This window comes from Mus musculus, chromosome 1 (assembly GCF_000001635.26).
Source record: "Mus musculus strain C57BL/6J chromosome 1, GRCm38.p6 C57BL/6J".
Taxonomy (NCBI): domain Eukaryota; kingdom Metazoa; phylum Chordata; class Mammalia; order Rodentia; family Muridae; genus Mus; species Mus musculus.
In genome coordinates, this window is record NC_000067.6 from 74,819,008 (window position 1) to 74,843,432 (window position 24,425).

Sequence of the window (24,425 nt, forward strand, 5' to 3'; positions counted from 1 at the left end):
AACTGTTTAAAAACAAAGACGTGGTTGCTGTTTCGTGGAATAGGCAGTGTAGTTAAGGTTACAGATGAGGCTTAGCCCATTCTTTTTTTTTTTTTTTTTTTAAACATCCTGCCTCTCCTACATCTTTTTTTTTTTTTTAAGATTTATTTATTTATTTATTATATGTAAGTACACTGTAGCTGTCTTCAGACACTCCAGAAGAGGGAGTCATCGGATGGTTGTGAGCCACCATGTGGTTGCTGGGATTTGAACTCCTGACCTTTGGAAGAGCAGTCGGGTGCTCTTACCCACTGAGCCATCTCACCAGCCCCGGCTTAGCCCATTCTTGAGAAACAGGTTTAATCAAACAAGAACGAGCCCACTGTGTCCTTACTGTAAGATGGCTTTAAAGCCTAAGATGGAGGCTGCTTCAGCACTGCATACCCACACCCCAAGAAAAATGACCCCCTGACCCCTAGTAGCCATTAACTGCAAGTATCTCCTCGGGAGTGTGTGTGTATGCGTGTGGGGGGGACTCATGTGCTCCTCTGTGTGTGCTGGAGTGTTGATGGGTCCCATTGTGTGCAGGTGGCCACAGCTGCTGTGACTTAGTGAGTGACAGAACCATGACGTGCCCAGAACAGCACTGCCCCTAGTCTTTGGGTATAACATTCTCCCAGCTTCCTCATCTGCAATGTAGTATGCCCTGAGTCTTTGGGGTGGTAATATAGATGTCTTCTTAGCACTTAACAGGCTCTTCTCAGTGCTTTGACCAGTAATGAATCTTGTATTAACTGCCCAGTATAGAAAGAAGGATCTGTGACCAAGGTTGTAAGTACTAACTAACTGTACTAACTAACCGAGGTGTGCTGTCTAGTTTCACATCAACTTGACACAAGCTAGAGTCATCTGGGAGGAGGGAGCCTCAACCGAGGAAACGCCTCCATGAGATCCAGCTGTAAGGCATTTTCTTAATTAGTGATTGATGAAGGAAGACCTAGCCCATTACGGGTTAGCTGGTGGTCCTGGGCGCCATAAGAAAGCAGGCTGACTAAGCCACGAGGACCAAGCTAAGTAGGCCCCCTCCATGGCCTCTGCATCCACTCCTACTTCCAGTTTCCTGCCCTGTTCTGATTTTCTTTGGTGATGAACAGTGATATGGAAGTATAAGCCAAATAATCCCCTTCCTCCCCATGCCTTGGTCATGGTGTTTCGTCACAGTAACAATAAACCCTACCTAGGACAGATGGATATAAACAAATATAAGCAAACATTTAGAAGGTAGTTTGGCATGTCTTCCACAAAACAACAATAGTCGTTTCCCTGCTACTAGCCATGGGCTAGTAGGTTTACAGTACCAGTCGTGAATTTCTCCCATGGATGGAGCTTCAAATCCAATTGGACAGTAGTTAGTTATCCCAAAACGCTCGTGCCACTGTTTCACCAGTGGGCGATCCATAGAGTTCTGTTTGGTTGGTTGGTTTTTTTGAGGCAGGGTTTCTTTGTATAGCCCCAGCTATCCTGGAACTTGCACTGTAGACCAGGTTGGCCTCTAACTCACAGAGATTTGCCTGTCTCTGCTGGGATCAATGGTGTGTGCCACCACCTGGCTGGGAAAGCTATAGTTTCAAATAACTCTTGCTGGTTTATTATTAGCTGTTAGTATCTTGCTGATGCTACTAATCTGTTGGCTGGGGTTCTTTTATTCGACCCAGATAGAAATTAGAGTTAAAAATCTGTGGTGGCACATACCTGTAATTCCAGTACTTGGGAGGTAGAGGCAGGAGGATTAAAGGCTACAAAGTGAATTTGAGGTCAACCTGGGCTACATGAAACTTAGGAAGGGAGGAGGAGGGGGAAGAGGAAGAGGAGGAAGAGGAGAAAAGAAAATAAATACAAGAATCAATTGTGAGTCAGAGAGGAAACATTAGCCCAGTGCTGGCCATCCTGGCCTTTAAAGCACTCAAGGTCTAGGGCTTGGGACTCCATTAAGCCCTGAGAGTTAGGGGCCTATGCTACAGAATTAGAATCAAGAAATTTATGGGCACATCTTGAAGGCTTAATGTTCTGGCTTTTAAGTGCTGGCATTCAGCAGCCGTTGTAAACTGTTGGCTTTAGCAGCAATGAGAGGCAGTGGCTTCCGTTCTTGAGCAGGCCTTACATGCTGTGCCCGTCAGCTCTACAGTAGTAAGTATTGCATCTCTGGAACTAGGGTGTTGAGACCCTTGACCCTTAAACCTTGGCTTCTCCTTAGTGACTAGGGCCTGTAACTTCTTGTCCTTAAGCTTTTCCCAGCCCTCAACACCTCTGTTTCCTGTTGTTTCTGGCCTGACCACTATCTAGAACTCTGGCTGTCTTCTCAAGGCTCCTGCTGCTGTTGTTCCTGCAACTGCTATGCCCACTGACACCACTCTGCTGCCATGTCTGTCACCCTCTCTTCGTGTTACGAGCTCAACTTATTCTATTAATTATGAAGGTCGGTAGTAGGCAAGGAAAGGCCACTGGAGAGAAGCCACTTATTGAGCCTAATGTTATAGCGTGGCGAAGGGCTCAGCACAGGGAGGTGTCTACCTAGTGACTCAAAAAGTTATCTAAGAGCCTGCTCATGTAGCTAGAAAGAGGTCTGTTAGATGCTGTCCTTCTCATTGTGACTAAATACCTAGTAGAAACAGAGGAGTGGGGTTTAGTTTGGCCCTGTCACAACCAGGAAGGCATGGCAGAGTGGCTCTTCTGTGACAGGTTGTAGTGTAGGCTTGTTCAATGTGGTTACCAACCAGAAAGTGGAGAGTGATACTGGAAGTCAGGCTGTCTATCGCCCCAAAGACCCGCCCATCTGTGACCCTCATCCACCAACCAGCCCTAACACCTGAAGATTCCACAACCATACACAACGGTGCTGGTATCTGGGACAAGGTATTAAAAACATGTGAACCTCTGGGGGGACATTTCAGATTCAAACCATAAGGGAACAGGTCAAGGCTATCTGTGCCAAACATGACAGTCCTTCACTCAAACTCTGAGCCACATCTGGCACCAGTCACCGCAGCCCGCAGTAAAGGTAGAGGCATGCACTAATACCAGCAGTTGTCCCCTTCTTACACCACCAGGGCAGATTATCTCTTCTGGCAGGAGTGGAAATGGCTGTAGGGACTTCTAGAGTTCCTCAAGGTCTGTGATGGTGAAAAGTCTGGTGCAAGCTGCTTTGAAGCAGTCACAAACGGGAGGGTGCCTTCTAGGCCTGGAGTTGTCTGCCGGCAGCAAGCAGCTGTGGTTGCTGTGCAGCTTCCTCAAGGCACTGACAGAGTGTTCCAAGTGGCCGGTGCTGGGGTGGAGACTGTTGGCCTCACTGCGTGGAGGACAGTCCTTTGCCCAGGACAACTGAAACACCAGGGAAGGATGTAAAATCATTAATTAGAGAGTCATATTGCCCCAACCCCCATCTTAGCTTTTTAAAAGGAAACATGGGGTGGTTACAATAAAAGCTTATTGTCAACATTTTTAACAACAGTTAACAATAACAATTTTAACAGTATCTCATGGGGCTCCTTAGCTGCTACTCCAGTACCTCAGGGAGAGGTGGTCCTCTCTAATCTGTCTCATTGTGACTGATTTAGAAATTTAAATCTATTATAGGTATGCATATATAAGGGGAAACATAGTATGTATAGGGACTGGCACTGTGTGCAGCTTTGGAACCACCAGGGGCTGTAGAATATCGCCTGGGGATAAGGACTGTACTACCGTAATAACACATTTTGATCAATCACAAAGAGAGAAAAACTGAATGAGTTTCCTATTTTCTCCAAGGATGAAAATAATGTAAAATTGTGGTTGTCATTGATGTGTCATTAAAGATGGGACTTAGAAAGATGTCTCAGAGGTCAAGAGCAATTCCTGTTCTTCCAGAGGACCTGAGTTTGGTTCTAGGCATCCACACTGGGCAGCTCACTTCTGCCTGTGACTTCTAGAGCCAAGGAATCCAGTTAAGTGGAAGCTTCTAGTTTACTTGGGAAGTTAGTTGTGTCAGCTGATTGTTTGCTGGGGCAGGCAGGTGAAAGGGTGCCCTGGTAAAGCAGACTCGTGAAAGAACGTTTTCCTGAAGCAGACACAGAGGATGTTCTGATACAGCAAACACGTGAAAGGACCTGTGATGAAGGAGTATGAATATGACCCCCCCCCCCCGACAGTGGGAGGCGAGCAGTGAGCTCCGCTACCCCAGTATTCTTCAATGACGACATGCATGTATTGGTTTGCCTTACATAGCTTTGTTGAGCTCAACTGGTGGTAAGGACGCCATTGAGAGAAACTCAGTGACCTAGAATAAGAACTTCTTGTGAGGCTCCTTCAGCACCTTGCTGCTTCCGAGGCCTCTCCTCCGGCCAGTTGGTATTCACGCTTGCTGTCTGCCTGAGGAAAGGACTGGACTGCAGCTGCTGAGTCATATTTGGTGTTTGCTGTGGGACTGAGCTGCTGCCCAAGATGAGCTCGCCCCCAAAGGGCTCTTGCTGAACAGGTCCACTTCCCCCAAATCCTAATGACTTTTCTCTTCCACTACCTCTGCTGGGTAGTGGGCTAGAGGAGAGGTTGAACCCTTATTAAAAGTAGGTTGCAGCCAGGTGTGGTAACGCACTTCTTTAATCCCAGCACTCGGGAGGCAGAGGCAGGCAGATTTGAGTTCGAGGCCAGCCCGGTCTACAGAGTGAGTTCCAGGAGAGCCAGGCCTATACAGAGAAACCCTGTCTTGAAAAACCAAAAAAAAAAAAAAAAAAAAAAAAAAAAAAAAAAAAAAAGTAGGTTGCAAAAAATGCAGTCCAGTGCCCTCTTCTGGCTTCCATGGGTGTCTGCACACATGTGGCTCATACTCACCCAGATACAGGTACACATAAATAAAAATAAATATTAAAAAAAGATTAAAGACTGTGCAGCTTAGCTCAGTACAGTGGAGTGCATCTGTTGTCCCAGCTGCTTGGGAGGTCTGAGAGTTGAGGCCCAAGTGACAGCCAGATCCTGTTTTAAACAAAGATTGTGTGGTGGTTTTCCTATATGTTGACCCTCAGCTCTGGGGCTTTGGGTGTAAATTTTTCTTGTATAAGTGAACGTTCAGATTTTGTATCTACTTTTGTATTTTTGTGCTTATATCCTCCCACCCCAAGGTGGCTTCTCTGTGTCGCCCTGGCTTTCCTGGAACTTTCTTTGTAGACCAAGGCTGTGTTCATATTCTTTTTCTTTTCTTTTCTTTTCTTTTTTTTTTTTTTTTTTTTTTTTTGGTTTTTCAAGACAGGGTTTCTCTGTATAGCCCTGGCTGTCCTGGAACTCACTTTGTAGACCAGGCTGGCCTCAAACTCAGAAATCCGCCTGCCTCTGCCTCCCGAGTGCTGGGATTAAAGGCGTGCGCCACCACTTTTTCTTAAGGAGCTCATTGAAATTGGGTGAGCTCTGGCCTCACAGAATGTAGATCTCTTCTTGCATGTCTGTCCCCTCCTTACATCTGTCAGTAGGTCAGGGCATGTGTTTTCTCTTCATTTTTGAGATGATGGACACTCAGAGAAGTTACATTGCTTGCCCATAGTTTTGCCTATGGCTGGAGAAAACTCAACTAGAAACCAATCTTTTCAGTTCTGAGTTCAGACATTTAGTCACACCCGTGGCAAGCACCTTATTCCAGAATTTCCCACTGTCTTAGGTGTCGAGGGTTGGGTTCTAGGTTGTAGGGACCTAATGAGAGGCCTGGTAAAGCCACAGGGAACACTTTGTGTTTTCTGTCCTGTGCAGCCTTTCTTTGTCCTCCTTTCTCCTTCAGCAATGGAAGGCATCTGGTGGGAGCTGAGAGCATGAATTTTCCCTCTGTCAGGGTGAGCAATTCTTGAACAGACTCAGAATGGACCGGTGAGCGGTGAGCCGGCTGTGCGTGAATATGCATAGGAACATGTCTTTGTTACTTTTTAAGCCAAGTGTATTTTGGGCCCGTTTCCCTGGAGACATAGGGCGGAAGAAGAGGCCTTGCAGAGAGAGATGCCGTTTGCGACACTTGCTTTCCAGCCCCCTCCAGTCAGTCCCGGGCTCCACCTGCACTGAGTTTTCCAAGGTCACTAACTTTCCTTTGTTGCAGAGTCCAACTTTTTAAGCCCTAATCTTTCCAGGCTTTCTCCAGCTGTCAGCGTTCTTTTCAAATGTAAATCTGATCTACCTTCTCTAAAACCCTTCTGTGGCTCCTACGGCTCTGCAGGGAGACTGAGACAATTGGTTGCAGACTCCCAGTGTCTTCCCAGTGCCCACTGGGAGCTTTCTTTTCTCTGATGAACCTGTGAACCGTGCTCTTCCCTGACGGGGGCTTTTGCACGCATTCCTTCAGTCACTATTTAATTTTACTTACCATTTGTGAGACTTTTGTTTGGTGTTGGAGTTAACAACAGCCAATAGAGCAGTCAAGGGCTGGTGAGAATCCAGGGAAGGACGTTTGCAACCAAGTCTGATGATTGAAGCAGGATGGAAGGGATGAACTGACTCCCAGGCACAGATGTAAACAAACAAACAAACAAACAAATAAATAAATAAAAGAAAAAACAGGCAAGAGCTTTATCGTTATGGACCTTTCTATCAAAAGTGTTTGATTTTTTAGAATGTTCTTCCTTTTATTTCTGTAAACATCTCTCTCTCTCTCTCTCTCTCTCTCTCTAGGTTAGAGGACTTGGTCTGGTTTCTCCTTTCACCATGTGGGTTCAGGGATCACCATCAAGCTTGGCAGGAAGGCTTTTACCAGCTGAACCGTGCTGAGGCCCCATGTCCTTTGATTTTGTTTTGTTTTGTTGTGTTGAGACAAGGTTTCTCTGTGTAGCACGTTGTAGCTCTGTAAACCAGGCTGGCCTCAAACTCAGATTTGCCTTCCTCTGTTTCCCAGTGTTAGGATTAAAGTCATGTACCACCAAGCCAAGCTGGTTTGTTTGTTTGTTTGTTTTTTGTTTTAATTACAAGTTTTGTTTAGTTTAATTACAAGTTATTTACTGATGTTTAAATAATAATAACTTTATTGGCATAACTCCCATACTCTGTAACTTACATATAAGTATACAGTTCCGTTTAGAACATTTGGTTGTGCAGCCATCACATTTGAGACTGTTGATTCCACCAGAAACTTTGTATTCATTTATAGTGTTCTACTGCTGTGAAGAGACCATGGCAACTGTCCTTCTAGAGAGCATTTAATTGGCGCTTGCTTACAGTTTCAGAGGTTTAGTCCATTCTCCCCATTGGTTAAGATCAGTGTGTTGCTCCTGCACAGAACCCTAATATGGTGCCCAGCATGCATGTGGCTGCTCAAAACTCTGTAATTCCAGGCACCTCAGGACACTGATCCACATGTGGGTTTCTCATACACATAAAGTGAAAACCAATCTTAAAAAGAGAAAGTCCTGACCTGGATGGTGAACATTTAACATGACCCATGTCCAGTTGTCTGGAAGAATTTGAGGAGTTGGCCCTATTTCTTCTTTTAAATGTCAGAGCCACCAGAGCTTAGGGTGTCCCTGATGGGAAGGTTGTAGCTACACATTCAGTTTCTTTAACAGTTGAACTCTGGTTTCTGTGGCTGAGAGAGTGTTGGTGATTTTTAGACTCTGTTGGGGCAATGCATCTTTTATTTCTAAGATCAGAAATCTGAGTCTCCCATCCATTTCTCCTGACTAGTGTGCTGTGCTGGTTAGGGTTTGCTTTGTTTTGTTTTGTTTTTGTCCAACGGCCCAGCCTGTTGTGGGTGGCGTCACTCCTGGGCAGGCGAGCCTGGGAGGTGTAAGCCAGCAAACTGAGCGAGCTATGGGGAGCAAGCCAGAAAGCAGCACCCTCAGTGGCCGGCCTCTGCTTCAGCTCCTGCTTCTAGGTTCCTGCCTTGACTTCCTGTCATAAGACGCCGTAATCCAGACTTGTAGACCAAACAAACCCTTTGCTCCCCAAGTTACTTTTGGCCAAGGTACTCTATCACAGCAACAGAGAGCATACCAAGATATTTTGCAAGAAGTTTGTCAGTTTATTGATATTTCTCAAAAGAAAAAAACTTTCAATTTGATTTTTAGCTATTATTTTAAATTTCTTCCTGTTGAATTGAGAAATGATTGAACCCGTTTTAAATCTTTTACATCTATATTGAGATTTTATCTTTTCTATTACTATTATTATTATTATTTGTTGCTGTTTTCAAGACAGGATCTCACTAAGTAGCCCTGGTTGTCCTGGAACTCATTCTGTAGCCCAGGCTGGCCTTGAACTCACAGAGATCCGCCTGCCTCTGCCTCCGGAGTGCTGGGATTACAGCCCAGCCTGCTGTTATGACTTGCACTTACCTATTTTTAGTTTATTGATTTTTTCCCCTTCTATTTTCCATTTCCATTTCTTTTTATTTTCAGTTTTACACCGTGTTATGTGGCTTTTCATCTCATGATGGGAGCTGGCATTGATTTGAAACCTTTTAGGAGTTCGATATAGGCTAGAGCTGAGGTGTAGCCGGCTTGGTGGAATGCTTGCCTTGCCTTCATGAAGCTGTGCTGTCAATTGCCAGCACGGTACACAACCAGCTGTGGTGACACAAGCCTGCACCAGCACTCTGGGAGTAGAGGCAAGAGGATAAGAAGTTCAAGGTTATCCTTGGCTACATAGTGAATTAGGGATGGCCTGGGCTATGTAAAACCCTGTCTCAAATGAGCTGGGCGGTGGTGGCGCACGCCTTTTATCCCAGCACTTGGGAGGCAGAGGCAAGTGGATTTCTGAGTTCAAGGCCAGCCTGGTCTACAAAGTGAGTTCCAGGACAGCCAGGGCTACACAGAGAAACCCTGTCTTGAAAAAACAAAAACAAAAACCCAAAAACCAAAACAACAACAACAAACCCTGTCTCAAAAACAAACAAAACGGTTCTAAGTACTATGCATCTAGAAATGTCTCAAATATTTTAAGTTGGGGCTGGTGAGATGGCTCAGCAGGTAAGAGCACCCGACTGTTCTTCTGAAGGTCCTGAGTTCAAATCCCAGCAACCACATGGTGGCTCACAACCATCCCTAATGAGATCTGACTCCCTCTTCTGGTGTGTCTGAAGACAGCTACAGTGTACTTACATATAATAAATAAATAAATCTTTAAAAAAAAATATTTTAAGTTAAGATGTCATGTTTTCCTTATATTTTCTTTTTTTATTTGTTTATTTCTGAGACAGAGTGTCACTGGCCTCGAACTCACAATCCTCGCACTTCATAAGCCTCTTGAGTGCTGTGATTACCCTGTGTGCCAAATGCCTAGTTCACGTTTCCGTTTTCCTCCAACTCCAAATACTTCATAATTTCCCTTTCAAGTTCTTCACTCACAAGCTATTTATAAATACGCTATTCCTAATTAATTTCCGAATGTTTGGAAGTTTTCTAGAGAGCTTTTTGTAAATGGTGTCTAATGTGATTCCAGTGTGATTAGAGACTATGCATTGTATGGCTTGAATACTTTTAATAATAATTTAAATTGTCTTATGCTTGAAATATGACCAGCTTTGGTAACACGGGTCCTTGTGCTCTTGGAGAGAACGTGTGTGCTGCAGACTTTGAGTGTCCTGTAACTGTCATTCAGGACAAGCTAGCTGGTGGTGTTCTCCTAGAGTTCTGTGAGTTTCTGCCTGTGCTCAATCAGTGATTGAGAGAATCCGAATTATCTGAAGATAGCTGTACCTATGTCTGTTTTTCCTTGCGGTTCTATCACTTTTGGGATCAAGCATTTAAAACCATGGTAAAAGACATAAACAGCTGGGCCATTATGTCCACTTGATGAGTGGAAGATTCTAAAACGATCTTTGTTCTGGGTTACACCCCACTCCCCAAGTCTGTTTATGTGATGTTAATATAGCCACATGGCTTCCTTTTTGTGTTGGCATGGTATCTTTTTATTTCAACTTGCTTCTTTGGTTTTTTTCTTTTGTAATCCTTAAATTGCATGTGTTCACACCAGAGGACAATTTTGGGGGATGGGGTTTGTTCTCTCCTTTCCCTGTGTGGCTGCTGGGGCAGTCAGGCTTTGTGACAGGTGCCTTTTACCACTGAGTCATCTTACCAGCCTCGTTTCTTTACATATAAAATGTGTTTCTGGCCCACAGACATTAACTAAGCAGGGTTCACAGGGGCTCACAGACTGAAGTGGCAATCACGGAGCCTGCATGGGTCTAACCTAGGTCCTCTGCATGTATGTTATGATTGTTAGATTGGTGTTCTAATAGTGGGAGTATCTCTGACTCTTTCGTCTGCTCTTGGGATCCTTATTCTCCTCCTACTGGGTTGCCTCTCCTAGTATATTAGGGTTTGTGCCTGGTCTTATTGAATCCTATTATGCTGTGTTCAGTGGCTTTCCCTGGGAGGCCTGCCCTTTTCTGAAGGGAAATGGAGGAGGAGTGGATCTGAGTGAGAGGGGAGGGGCAGGAGGAGTGGAGGGAGGAGAAACTTTATCCAGGATGGACTGAGAAAAACAAACAAACAAACAATATATATATATATATGTATGTATGTATAGTTGGTGTACCACCATGCTTTCTGTGTTATTTACTTTTCTAAGGCTGAGAAAAATACTTGGTAAAAGCAACTTGAGGGAGAAAGGGCTTGTTAGTTTGAGGGTGCAGCCCATCAGGTCAGTGTAGCCATGGCGGCAGGAGAGTGCGGCAGCTAAGTCATATCAGTCACAGCAGAGAGCTATGAGCACTGCTGCTCAGCTCACTCAGCTCGCTGTCTCTCTCTATTTGCCTAGGATGACAGCCTATGGCTGCTACAACTCACGTTTAGGGTAGGACTTCCTTCCTCAACTATCTGATCTAGATAATCCTTCATGGATATGCTCAGATCTGTGCCCCTCCATATACAAGGAAATAAAATACATAGAATTGTCACTTGAGAATCCAAAGCTTGGGGCTAGCACACAGGAATAAATCCCATCTGTGTTGTAGAGGATCTTTTGATCAGAGATCTGCCCCCTCTTTTTTCAGAGAATGTTTAGGGAACACCTGCTGTCCCTCGGATACCATGATAGGCATTGAAGATACCGCTTTTACCAGAGAAGATTCTGGGAGAAGAAATCCACAGATACAGACAGTTATCAACATCTGAAAGTGTCCTATTTCTGGCCCACTTGGAAGGGAAAAGGGAACTGACTCCCAGCAGGCCCCACACAACTGTACTCTTCCCACACTCTGCAGCAAACTTCCTGTGAAGGTGATGTGCCAGGCACAGTGTGCAGGGCACTGGCCCAAAGAGGAAGAAGAGGCGTCTCTCCTCAAGCACACGGTGGGAGGCAAGCATGTGGGTGGGTGAGGCAGGGTGCTCTAGAGGAATAGAACAGACAGAACGAACGTATATGCATTATAAAGCTGGGTGTACTTAGACTAGCTTTCAGGATCGGGACTGAGTCGCTCAAGGGTAGCCTGGGAACGGGTATCTGCCGAATCACTGAGTCAGAAGACACCGCAGTCCCAGTGTGGTGCAGAAGGCCCGGAAGATTCCCCAGAGTTGCTGTGCTTCCTTAGAGAAGCTGGGTATGATTTCAGTGGAGGATGGTGGCAGTACGGGTTAGCAAGAAGCAAAGGTCTGCAGGTGATGCCGCTTTTTTTTTGTCTGAGCTCATATCCAAGGATCGTTCCTTGGAAAGTCCCACCCACCGTGAGGGTCTTTCCCCACTCTGCGAATTAGTTTTGGAAACATCTTCACAGGCTGGCCCAGAGGTGTGTCTCTTGGTTAATTCCATAGCCCATCAAGCTGGCAATTAAGGTTAACCATCCCAGTGGGTGATTATGTTCCTAGAGGGTGGTGCTGTGATTGAGTTGAGAATTCTCCTGGGAGTGTCATGATACTGTTAAATGGGGGAGAGGGCTCTTCATTCAGGGCTGAGGGAGGACTAGGAGATTGCCAGAGGGAGATGGGGAGAAAAGACACACAGAGTGGACAGTTTGTGGACAGGACAACCTAGCTGCAGAAATAATGTAAGTTCTGAAGTTGGGGCTGTACATGGATAACCTAGCAGCCTCAGACAATGATAAGCATTGGTGGGAGTCTGCCGGGATTCAGGATTGGAGGCCCATGTTGGAACGAGTTCTCACGACTGGGTTAGTAGACTACTGATTTGTTTGCCTTTTTTTTTTTTTTTTCTTTTTAAAGATTAATAAAACTGCTGGACATGGAGGTGCATGTCTTCAATCCCAGCACTTGGGAGGCAGAGGCAGGAGCATCTCTGTGAGTTCAGAGCCAGCCTTATCTACATAGTGAGTTCTAGGACTTCAGAACTACACAGTGAGACCCTGTCTCAACACACACACACACACACACACACACACACACACACACACACCTTTTGTTTATTTTGTTTATTTTAGGTTTTATGTAAATTTTATTTGTGTGTGTGTGTATTTGTGTGTATGTATGTGTGTATGTATGTTTGTGCACACACTCACATGCATCTGTCTGTCTGTCTGTGTGGAGATGTGTGCATTTGAGTGTCATGCCATTAGGGACCAGAAGAGGACATCAAATCCCTTGGAACTGGAGTTGCAGGCAGTTGACAGCTGCCTGACATGAATCTTTTGCAACAATGTTGTCTGCTTTTAACCGCTGAGCCATCTACCAGACCTTCATCTTTGCTTCCTGATGCAGAAACCCTGGAAACACCCACCACCTTTTCTATGTTCTGTTTAAGGTATCAAAGAAGTGTGAAGCACACTTGAGGAATGGGGCTGTAAATTGATACAACCTCTATAGAAAACATATTGCACATAATTAAAACCCAGCAATTTTACTTCCAGAAATTTATCTCTAGCCTCATGCACTTATGGAGTGCCTTATGTGCAAATACCCATCACATCCTTGTTCATCCTCGTGAACACTGGACAGCACGTGTTCGTCATGAGAACCAGCTTTACATTGCACTATCTCTCATAAATGGAATATTATTCAGCTTAGAAAAAACCCCAAGGACTAACATAGTTCTGTGTTGGGACTGGTTTCCAGGGGCAGGGATGGAGTTCAGAGGCAAGAGCGCGTGCTTAGCATGTCCAGAAACCTGGGCTTCAGCCCCAAGACCAAACAAACTGGGCGTGGTGGCACATGCCTCCAGTACCAGCATTCTGGAAGCAGAAGGGTAAGAAATTCAAAGTCATCCTGAATTACAGAGAGTCTGAAGGCAGCCTCGCCTGGATACTCTGTTTTGTTTTGTCTTGTTTTGCTTTTCCAAAATAAATTATTAAAGAAGAAAACAAGAGATGGAGACTGTTTTAAATGAGCTCCTATGGGGAGATAGGAGGCAGAGACAGGAGAGTTGATCCAAAGCTTGTGTATGTGGCACAGTAGCAGAAATAATGAGAATCTGCCTCAAAAACAAGGTGGAAGGAAGGAACCAACTCTTCAAAACTTGTTCTCTTACTTCTATCTGAGCCGCACTGCCCCAAATATATAAATGTAAACACAACAGATTAAAGAAGGAAGGAGGGGAGAAAGGAAGGAAAGAAGAAAGAAAAGAAAGAGAATTGAGGATAGAAAGAACTTGGTCCTGAGCAGAGTTGAAGTTTTAGAACCTGGGCTGCTTGAGTTCCAAGACTCCTTATGGTATGTGACAAGAATTCCATTGATTAATTATAGGTCTAAGGTCTGAGGAGACCTCTGAATTGGGTCTTGAAAGGTCTTGAAACCCTTGACTTCTATAGAACTCCTGTCTGCCCCATGCAGACACACCCCAGCTGCAGAGCATCCAGCCAGTCATAAGATGCAGATGTGAGGGTATCTGTAGTGATGCAAGTTGGCAAGATTCAACCTGTCTGGCTCCTCCTCCTCTCCCTCCTCCTCTCCCTCCTCCTCCTCCTCCTCTCCCTCCTCCTCCTCCTCCTCCTCTCCCTCCTCCTCCTCCTCCTCCTCTCCCTCCTCTCCCTCCTCCTCCTCCTCCTCCTCCTCTTCTTCCTCCTCCTCCTTCAATGCAAGTTCATCAGAGAGCAAGCTAAGAGCTTGGCAGATCTTTTGTGGTCAGAGAACAAAAGGGCAATGCTACCTTTGCTAGAATCAAGCTTTGTACTATGGAATACACACAGCCTACTCTACACACATAAGAGGACCCAGACAATGCAGACTGGCTATGACTGCAAAGCTGAGAACTTCGCATCAAGCCATTCAGCCTCACAACTTGTCTTGGTTACTCTTTAATTGCTGTGGCAAAACACCATGACCAAAGCAAATTATAAAAGAAAACATTTAATTTGGGGCTCACAGTTCCAGAGGGTTGGTTTGTGGCCATCTTGGTGGGGAGCATGGCAGCAGTTAGGCAGCCATGGTGCTGGAGCAGTAGCTGAGAGATTGCATCCAGCTCTACAAGCGTGAGACAGAACACTGGGAAGAGCATGGGCTCTTGAAACTGCAAAGCTCATCACACACCTCCCGCAACAGGGCCACACCTCCCAATCCTTCCCATACAGCTCCACCCACTGGGGACCAAACATTTAAATACTTGAGTCTCTGGGGACCATTCTCATTCAATCCACCACATACCTTATCCTCATGACCCCATACCTCATCCTCATGACCGAAATGACCCTGTCAGTGCCTCCAGACAGTGTTCAAACTCACTTCCATTAGTTCAAAGAAAAGCAAATTCTTGGCTCCTGCACTCTTCTAGGTGTGGGGGGTATAATAGAGAACAGAGGCTTACTGATTCACAGGCTACAGGGGATGGAGATTAGTGAGTGCTAAGTACATATACACTTACAACCGAGCTGAGCAACTTAACTGCCTTTCTACTATTGTGACTAAGCGCCATGATTAAGACAACGTATACAAGAAAGTTTATTGGCCTTTTGATTTCAGAAGGATAGAGTTTATCACGGTGTAGCAAAGGCATAGCAGCAGGCAGCTGGGGCCTGCAGCTGAGAGCTCACATCCTCATCTACAAGCAGGAGGCAGAGAGAGTAGATTGGAGGTGGCAGGAAGCTTTTGAAATCGTCCCCCAGTGATACACCTCCTCCCACAAGGCCACTTGTCCTAACCCTTCCTAAGCAGCACTGAGCTGTAGATGAAGTGTTTAGATACAGGGACTTGTGGGGGGCATCTCAATCAAACCGGCACAGTACTATAGAGGGGAGGTGTGCGGCAGATAAGGACTGTTAAGAAAACTATCTGTTTTAGAGTGGGGAAAGGAGAAGGCTTGTCTGAGGAGAGACCCATATGAAGGGTGTCTTAGTCAGGGTTTCTATTCCTGCACAAACATCATGACCAAGAAGCAAGTTGGGGAGGAAAGTGTTTATTTGGCTTACACTTCCATACTGCTGTTCATCACCAAGGAAGTCAGGACTGGAACTCAAGCAGGTCAGGAAGCAGAAGCTGATGCAGAGTCCATGGAGGGTTCTTTACTGGCTTGCCTCCCCTGGCTTGCTCAGCCTGCTCTCTTATAGAACCCAAGACTACCAGCCCAGAGATGGCACCACCCACAAGAGGCCTTTCCCCCTTGATCACTAATTGAGAAAATGCCTTACAGCTGGATCTCATGGAGGCATTTCCTCAACTGAAGCTCCTTTCTCTGTGATAACTCCAGCCTGTGTCAAGTTGACACAAAACTAGCCAATACAAAGGGTAATTGGGAGTTAACTAGGTAAGACAGAAAAATAGCATTACAGGCATAAGAAACCATTCGTGCAAAGGCCTTGGGGTGGGCAGTAGCCTAGAAAATTCAGGAACTAGGATCCTAGCCCTTGAATACTAGGCATGCATGTGACACGCATGTCTACATGCATGTACACTCATACACACAAAACAAAAAGAAGTACAATTTAAAAGGGCTATCATCTAAAGCCACTGGGTTTGGAACTGAGTTTTGTCCTATGGAGCAATAGACAACTAAGGTAATTGGCATCAGAGTAATTTCTCCTGGGGAGCTACTTAGAATATCCTGGCTAAGTGCATCCTGACATACGTCTTGTAGTGAGTATGCATGCACTTCTGTGGGTGCACTTGGGGAGGGAAATGCTGGGTCACAGGATGTGCATGTGAGTGGCTCTAGTGAACGGTGGACAGAGAGTGTCCAGAGCATCAGCTCACACTGGCCAGCGATGCGGAGGCGTGCTTACTGCTCACACTCTCCCTGGCATTGTCCTGCACCGTTTTGGTTTTTTTTTTTTTTTTTTTTTTTATTCTACCCATTTTAATAGGTAACAGTGGTATCTCATCACGGTTTAAATTTAGATCTGTTTTTCTTAATGTTTAGTGAAATTTAGTACCTTTTCAGAAGCGTAATGGCCATTTAGACATTTCCATTTGTGAAATGTTGGATTCAGTTAAGTCTTTTACCCTGTTATAAAAGTTGGGTTGGTTTTTCCTAATTCTCACTTTGTAGCCCTGGCTGTCCTGGAACACACTATGTAGAAGAGTCTGTCCTGGAACACACTATGTAGAAGAGTCTGTCCTGGAACACACAATGTAGAAGAGTCTGTCCTGGAACACACAATGTAGAAGAGTCTGTCCTGGAACACACTATGTAGAAGAGTCTGTCCTGGAACACACTATGTAGAAGAGTCTGTCCTGGAACACACTATGTAGAAGAGTCTGTCCTGGACCTTGAGTGCTGGGAGTAAAGGTGTGTGCCACTGCGCTCAGCCTTCCTGATTTACTTATTCGTTTGTAGCTGTGCACGTGTGTGTCTGTGCACGTGTGTGCGCTTGCATGTGTGGTCGATGCACATACATGTGCTCACTTACACGCATTCAGGTTCATGTGCACATGCTGCCAAGGGTGATGCTGGGCATCTGATTTTATTGTTTTCTGCCTTATTTTAAAATTTATTTTATTTTATGCTTATAAATGTTTTGCCTGCATGTGTGTGCACCATGTGCATTTCTATTCAGAAGGGGAAACCAGACCCCCTGGAACAGGAGTTATGGGTGTTGTGAGCCACCATTCCAGTGCTAGGAATTGAACCTGAGAGCTCTGTAAGAGCAACAAGCGCTTTAAATCACTATGCCTTCTCTCTGGCCCACTGCCTTAATTTTTGCGTCTCTCTCATTGAACCCGGAGCTCACTGACTGGCCAGTCTAACTGAAGATCAAGTTCCAGGAATCCTCCTGTTGCCACCTCCCCAGTGCTAGGATTACAGATACCCCACCACACCCTGATCTCTACTTAGGTGTCAGGATCTGAACTCAGGTCCGTGCTCGTGTGGCAAGTATTTTCCTGACTGGACCATCTCTCTAGCCCCTGTGTATTCTTTTGATAATTCTAGCAGGACTCATTTCAGGAGTCCCGAGGATTGAACCTGGGGCCCCACAGTTTAGGCAGGCTCTCCTCTATTCAACTGTATCCCCAGCCCTCAGTTGTGACTTGTGACGAATGAAAGCTGTGTAGTCCAATTTACCAATCACATACACCTAATGATTTTATATCGTTTAGGAAGTCTTTGTCTCCTCCAAGTCGTGAGAATATCTCCCTGTGTTACTTTACAGAAGTTTCACTCAAGGTTGAGGGTGGATCTCAGTGTGAACATGTGCTTAGGAAGTATGAGGCCCTGGGTTCAGTCTTGGAGGGTAGGGAGGTTTATTCTATGATCCACGCATAGTAGGTTTTGCCTGTGGTATGCAGTAGAGATTAAATTTGTAATTATTTCAGCAGCACCCATCACAAAACAAACTAAACAGTAATTCTCAGAGTGCTGGAATAGCATATTTTAAAATTTATTGTTGCATGTATTTATTTACCTGGGGGAGATGCTAGGTATGACATGTGCACCTGTAGGTTAGAGGTCACCTCACAAGTCTGCCATGTGGGTTCTGGTGACAAAACTCAGGTGATCAGGCTTGGTGGCCTTTACCAGCTGAGCCTTCTCCCTGGCTCTTTGTTTTATCTGAGACAGTTCTCACTGTACGACTTTGAACTTACAACCCCTCTGCCTCAGTCTCCCAAGTGCTACAGGTGTTTGTCACATACCAGGCAATAAAACAAGTATCCACAAATCTGGAAATCTTTTTCTGGACCCTCCACTCTATTGCACTAATATCAAGTGCACTAATATAATGTTTTATTATTGATTTATAAGTAGATGGACCATTCCTCTCTCCCTCTTCCTCTTTCCTTTCTCATCTTCCCTCCATCTCTCTTTCCCTTCCTCTACCTTGCCTTCCTTCCATTTTTGGTGGGTCTTGCTATGTAGTTGGTTTGAGCTTGCAAGCATGCATTACTATATCCAACCTCCTAGTCTTCAATATCAACTTTGCAATTTGGTTCTGATTTTCAGGAAATTTTAGAATCAGCCTATTTCCCTTGAAAGAACCCCTGAGATTTTATTTGGCATTGCATTTACCTGATAAATTTGGTAGAAATTAACACTGGAGTCTTATTGTCTATTAGCATTTATTTAGGCTTCTTTGATTATTTTTTGACAGCATTTCTGTGTATTTTGCTAGGTTTATTTCTAGGTCTGTCTTTTGTGAGGATAAGAGAATTGACTTGGGGGAGAGGGGAGAGGGGATTTTTGGAGGGGAAAACTAGGAAAGGAGATAACATTTGAAATATAAATAAAGAAAATATCTAATAAAAAGAAATAAAATGAGAGAGAGAGAAAGAGAGAGAGAGAGAGAGAGAGAGAGAGAATGAGAATTGACTTAGCTGGGCAGTGGTGGTGCATGCCTTTAATCCCAGCACTTGGGAGGCAGAGACTGGCAGATTTCTGAGTTTGAGGCCAGCCTGATCTACAGAGTGAGTTCCAGGAAAACCAGGGCTACACAGAGAAACCCTGTCTTGGAAAAATCAAAAACAAACAAACAAACAAACAAACAAACAAAAAACAAAACCCAAACAATCAAAAAAGATATGGTTCTTCAACTAAATATTGACTTAGAACCTCACACTTGCTAGGTAAGCACTCTACCACTAAAGTGCATCTCCTCTACTACTCCTCTCCTTAGTGTGTGTGTGTGTGTGTGTGTGTGTGTGTGTGTGTGTGTGTGTGCATCTTGGAAAAAGAATCTCACTAAGTCACTCCAGTTGGCCTTGAACTTTCAACCCTCCCATCACCCACCTCAATTTCCTAAGTAGCTGAGATTAAAGATACACAACATTCACTCTGGCTAGTATTGCATGTTTTGATGCTATATAAAAGTGATATGATTTAAATATTAAAGTATTTTACCATAGTATATATAAACACAGTTTAAAAAATATTGGCCTTGTATCTAGCGATCTTTCTGTACTCGTTTATTGATTTTCTCCATTTTTTAAACGTTCTTTAAGCAAAATCATGTAGTCTCTGAATAATGAACACATTTTATTTCCTGTATTCCATCTTAATGTCTGTTATTTTTAGTTCTGATCTCAGTGTAATGTTCATTAGAAATAAATATATCAACATTCTTTTCTTTTCTTTTCTTTTTTAAAGATTTATTTATTATTATATGTAAGTACACTGTAGCTGTCTTCAGACACACCAGAAGAGGGAGTCAGATCTTGTTATGGATGGTTGTGAGCCACCATGTGGTTGCTGGGATTTGAACTCTGGACCTTCAGAAGAGCAGTCGGGTGCTCTTACCCACTGAGCCATCTCACCAGCCCTCAACATTCTTTTCTTGGTCCTAATTATTGTGAGGAAAGCTTACAAAGTTTCCCTATTGTTATAATAATTAATATAGGAATGGATATGCATGGTGTCTCAGCCTGAGTGTAGGTAAGGGCAGCATCTTCATAGCTAGGCGTACCCTTAGCCTTGGTGTAGGAAGGAGTCTGCATTAGGTACAGAAGGCATCCTTTGGACAGGGTCCAGTACAGGATTGCAGGGCCCAGGAATGGATATCAGTATGTGCACATGAGGTGGCCCTCTATGACATAAATCACCCAGCTCCTTGAGAACACAGGAGAGCTTCCCTGCTGTGCACGACCCAGCACAGGGGTGTCAGTGACACAGAAGACTGCTTCCTTTAGGCTGTCTAAGGGCAGGGGTCATGGTTGATCGTGGTGGATCATGGACTAGCCACATAGCACATGACTGCTCCCTTAAATTGATGAATAACTCTGTTGGGTCTACAGAGCATGCATGCAGAGAGCATGTGGACTCTTTATTGGCTTAGTCTCAATGTATTAAAGATGACCAGTCCCAACAGCCATTACTCAGTCTCCAATCATTTCCCATCATAAGACCTATCAAAGACTACTAGACAAAGCACCATATCAATATTCCTTCCACACGGCCCCTCCCACTCCTGCAAGTCCAATCTCATATTTCTTTAATAAGTCTACATTCACTCTTCTTTTTGTCCAAGTTTCCTTATTCTTCTGGGGCCTGAGACAACAAACTCAGAAGCCATTGGATTCAGTTGGCACCACCCTAGCTCCTCAGAGTTTAAACCTACCAAAAGGTGAGAAAGGCTTTATCACTTTCAAAGAATCTATACCATTAGAACCCAAGTGGGAAGGTTGGGGAAGAAGACAATTGGGGATAACACAAGACAGGGAACATAGAAGGAATTGATGTAGTGGGCAAACATACCTAGGAAACGGGGGCCATCTTCTCACTGCTAGAGAAAAAAGTCATAGTACAGAAGAGACAGGAGTTAATGCTCAGGTGCTGGTTAGGATCTGAGGTGTTGAGTGGTGATGCACGCCTCTAATCCCAGCACTCAGGGAGCAGAGAGAGGTGGAGCTCTGTGAGTTTGAGGCCAGCCTGGTCTCCAGAGCGAGTTCTAGGATAACCAAGGCTACACAGTGAAACCCTGTCTTGGTGGGGGGGGAGGTGTTAGTGGAAACAAAGTTTCCAATGTACCCATATTGATATAGAGAGGTATACACACACACACACACACACACACACACACACACACAGAGAGAGAGAGAGAGAGAGACAGACAGACAGACAGAGACAGAGAGACAGAGAGACAGAGAGGAGACAGACAGACAGACAGACAGACAGACAGACAGAGAGAATGGAAACACAGGGGTATTTCCTAGCTTTGTCACTTAGAGGGGCTAGAAGTCACAGCACTGCCATGGCCATGAGCACAGACAATGCCTAAATCTTTGTTTTTCAATCTCTTCCTTTTCTCTCTCCTAACAGAAATCAGCCTTCTTCAAAGAAATGGTTGGTTCCGGATCTAAGACAGGGAAATTATAAGATGAGCCTAAAATATCTTAAAGTGTTCAAAGAATTATATCTATTCTATCAAAGGAGCATAGAAACAAGCTGGAAGGAGCTCCCATTGGCTAAATCTGGGACAATTTGAACATGGAAATAAAGATAGTAACAGGGTATAACACACTGCCTAAAACAGGGACCCATAAATGCAATGACATAAATAAATTAATTAATTCAAACATATTGCGAGGAATGGAATATAGTCTCAAAGGGGGAAAACGATTAAAAAAAATCTTTACAACTGAGAAGCTAGCAGAAACCACCTTCATCAAATAATAAGGTTAAAATCATCAGGCGAGAGACACAGAACTAAATGCAATGTGGATTTCATATTGGTTTCCCAGGTGTGGGGAGGGGTATTTCTGGCATGACAGGTGAAATTGGAAAAACATAAAAATACTTTGTAAGTTACTGAGAAGTAACATATCAACATTAATCTCCTTTGAAATGTATTCGTTGCTTATGTCCCTCCCTGTGATTTATACATTAAAATCCTAGTCACCAAGACAGTTGTATCAAAAGGCAGTATCTCTGGGGAAATCACTGGGTCTCGAGGATAGGTCCCTCATAAATAAGATTAGTGCCCTTATGAAAGATGTCTTTTAGGATCTTCTCCCTTCCTCCTTGTAAAGAAATGTGGAAAGACGCTTGTCCACGAGGAAGACATGGAGTCTGTCAGGACCATGAGGCTCTCCAGCCTTTAGAACCTCCATCGTGCATAAACCATCTAGTTTCTTGGATCCTGTTCTATTACCCGAAGGGGACCAAGACAGTAAGGAAATTCAGAGAAAAGTGTTTTGGGTTATGGGGTGTCACATAGCCAATTCAGGTCAAGTACAAAAGGACTTTGTATTCACCCAGAGCCTCCATGCCCACATGTCATAGAGACAATTGCACATCAATGTTTAACTGCAGCGCTGGTGGCAACAGGTAAGTTATGGGACCAATGTATCAGAGGAATGGATAAGAAAAGTGTGGCATGCCGACAGAATGGAATTTTTTCAGCTCTAAAGAAAATCAAAGATTTATGTCACTTGAAGGAAAACTGGAGAGAATCACATTAAGCAAATTAAGCCAATCTCAGAAAGACAAACATCATAGGTTTGCTCTCTTTTCCTAGATTTCTGTAGATACATAAAATCATGTATGTATGCATGTATGTATGCATGTCTGTCTGTCTGATAATAGAAACAAAACTGTGTGGAAAAACAAAGGGAACCGCCATGATGGGGGAGTAGGGAGAAAGTGGGGCAGAGTGGGCATTGGGCAGACACTCAATACAACACAATACATTCTCGTATGAAAATGTTTTTATGTAATGAAGTGCCATGCACAATGCATGCATACAAAGAAAAGCTTAAAGGAAAATAACAGCCAATACAAAAAAAATGAAAGAAAAGATGAAAGAAAAGAGAAAGCCAATTATTTGAGGAAATTTAGAGAAAATCCATACTCCAATACAGTAGTGACCAATGTAGTTTGGCGTGCTCGTCCTTAGAAAAACACTATGGACCATACATCGACACCCTAGAACATCCATATCCTTTTATTTGATGATTTTTAATACCCCAGATTTAGTTGAATCACACAATCAGTTGGATACAGAGATCATTCTTCATTAGCTCTTTGAGAACTTTGGACAATACTTTTCGATCATGTTCATTCCTCCCAAAGTTACTTCTCTTCCTATCCACCCAATTTGTGTGTCCTTGTCCCACATATTCTCCGATGTACAGCCATCCACTGCAGTGTGATCAACAGACCAGACATTGCACTCCCAAAGAAAACCTGACTCTGGTCTCCAGCAGCTTTGATCGTCAACAGTTCCCCTGCTAAGGGTGGGACCTCACATCTGCTCTGTGTCCCATACTGAGACTGTATTGAGGACTGAGCTTGCCTGGGGCTTGTGCATGCATGCTGTTACACCCAGTGTGAGTGAGTTCAACTGTGTAGATGCCCTGCTGTGCTGGGAGAACGCTGTAGTCCTCCACTACCCCTGGCTCTTACACTCTTTCCAGCCTTCCTCTTCCGCAATGATCCCTGAGCCATGGGAGGCAGGGATGTGATGTAATGTCCCACTTAGGTCTGAGTGTTCCACTGTCTCTATCGTCTATACCTTGGCCAGTTGTGGGCCTCCCTGTGTTCATCACCATCTACTGCAAATAGAAGCTTTTCTCAGGTTCTTCGGCAAGAGCGGGAAGTGCTCAGCTCCTGCCTCTGTCTTATTAGGACAAGGATTAGTTTTAAGGAACTTGAATGTTGTACAACCTCAAGAATCTTTCTTTAAAAAGAGATTAGCAGGGGGTTGGAATGAGATACTAAGGATTATGATAAAGCTTTGTGTAAACCCATTACTTTGTAAGTTAATTTAAAATACATATATATATATTTTTAAAAAGTTGAACTACCTGAATGGGTGGACAGTGTTTCCCCTAGAAGACGCTGGTTATTAGATGAAAACATCAGAACCAGGTATTGGATATCTTCCTGTGAGATATTGGTTAGGGAAACCACAGAGGAACCTCAAAACAACAGAGGTTGTTGACATTGCTTTTCACTGCCCACCATCATTAGATGGTGAGACCCTGTTGCTGATGATATGACATAGTTTGGTTGCAGGACAGAAAAATCAAGCAGGAACTGACCTGGAAGCCTTTTCTCTGCTGAACGGTGCTGTGCAGGCTGCTGGGAGAAAAGCCATTGGTGGACTTAATCAGCCATGGGCCTTCCAGGAAAGATGTGCCCATGGTGCAGTCGTGGTACAGCTCTCATTGGGATAACCGACTGTTTTCTGATCGGATCAGAGGCCTGTTCCACAGCAAGAAATTCATGCCTTGTACTGTCAACCTGGTCAAAGCCATGGCTGGAGAGGACACAGAGGACTGAAGGAGGAGCCCACAACTACTGTTCTGCTAAGCGGACATATTGTCAGGTGTGCTGTAAAATGCCATCTTCTGCAGGTGACCTGGCCATTTCACTCACCAGCACACAGCAGCTGCAGTTACCTGCACAAGAGAAAGTCATTCATTCTGGTGTGCATGGGACAGGGTCTCATAAGGCCCCACCCTCAACTGAGGCACCGCTTGATGGCTGCTGCGGGAAGAGTGTTTTCTTCGCGGCTATGGCCACTGGTGGGTTGCCCATGCTTCTGCAGGCAGTGCTAGTTGGATTCAGTGGTTTATAAATAGAAAAAGCAAAGGAGGCCGTGAGTGTGGGAGGGGCAGGAGTTAGGGGAGTCTGGGGAGAGTGGGAGGGGAGAGCTGGGGGGAGGACACAATCAAGACACATTAAATATGTGTGTGAAA

At 44.5% G+C, this 24,425-nt stretch overlaps 1 long non-coding RNA gene across 1 annotated transcript; it reads right to left on the reverse strand.

The window, feature by feature from the left end:
* Window positions 1–1,519: 1,519 nt before the first annotated feature.
* Window positions 1,520–24,298, reverse strand: Gm32275. Its single transcript, XR_373533.3, has 3 exons — window positions 23,766–24,298; window positions 6,353–6,479; window positions 1,520–3,357 (listed from the first exon to the last, which is right to left on the reverse strand). It is a non-coding gene; the product is annotated as a predicted gene, 32275 (long non-coding RNA).
* Window positions 24,299–24,425: the final 127 nt, after the last annotated feature.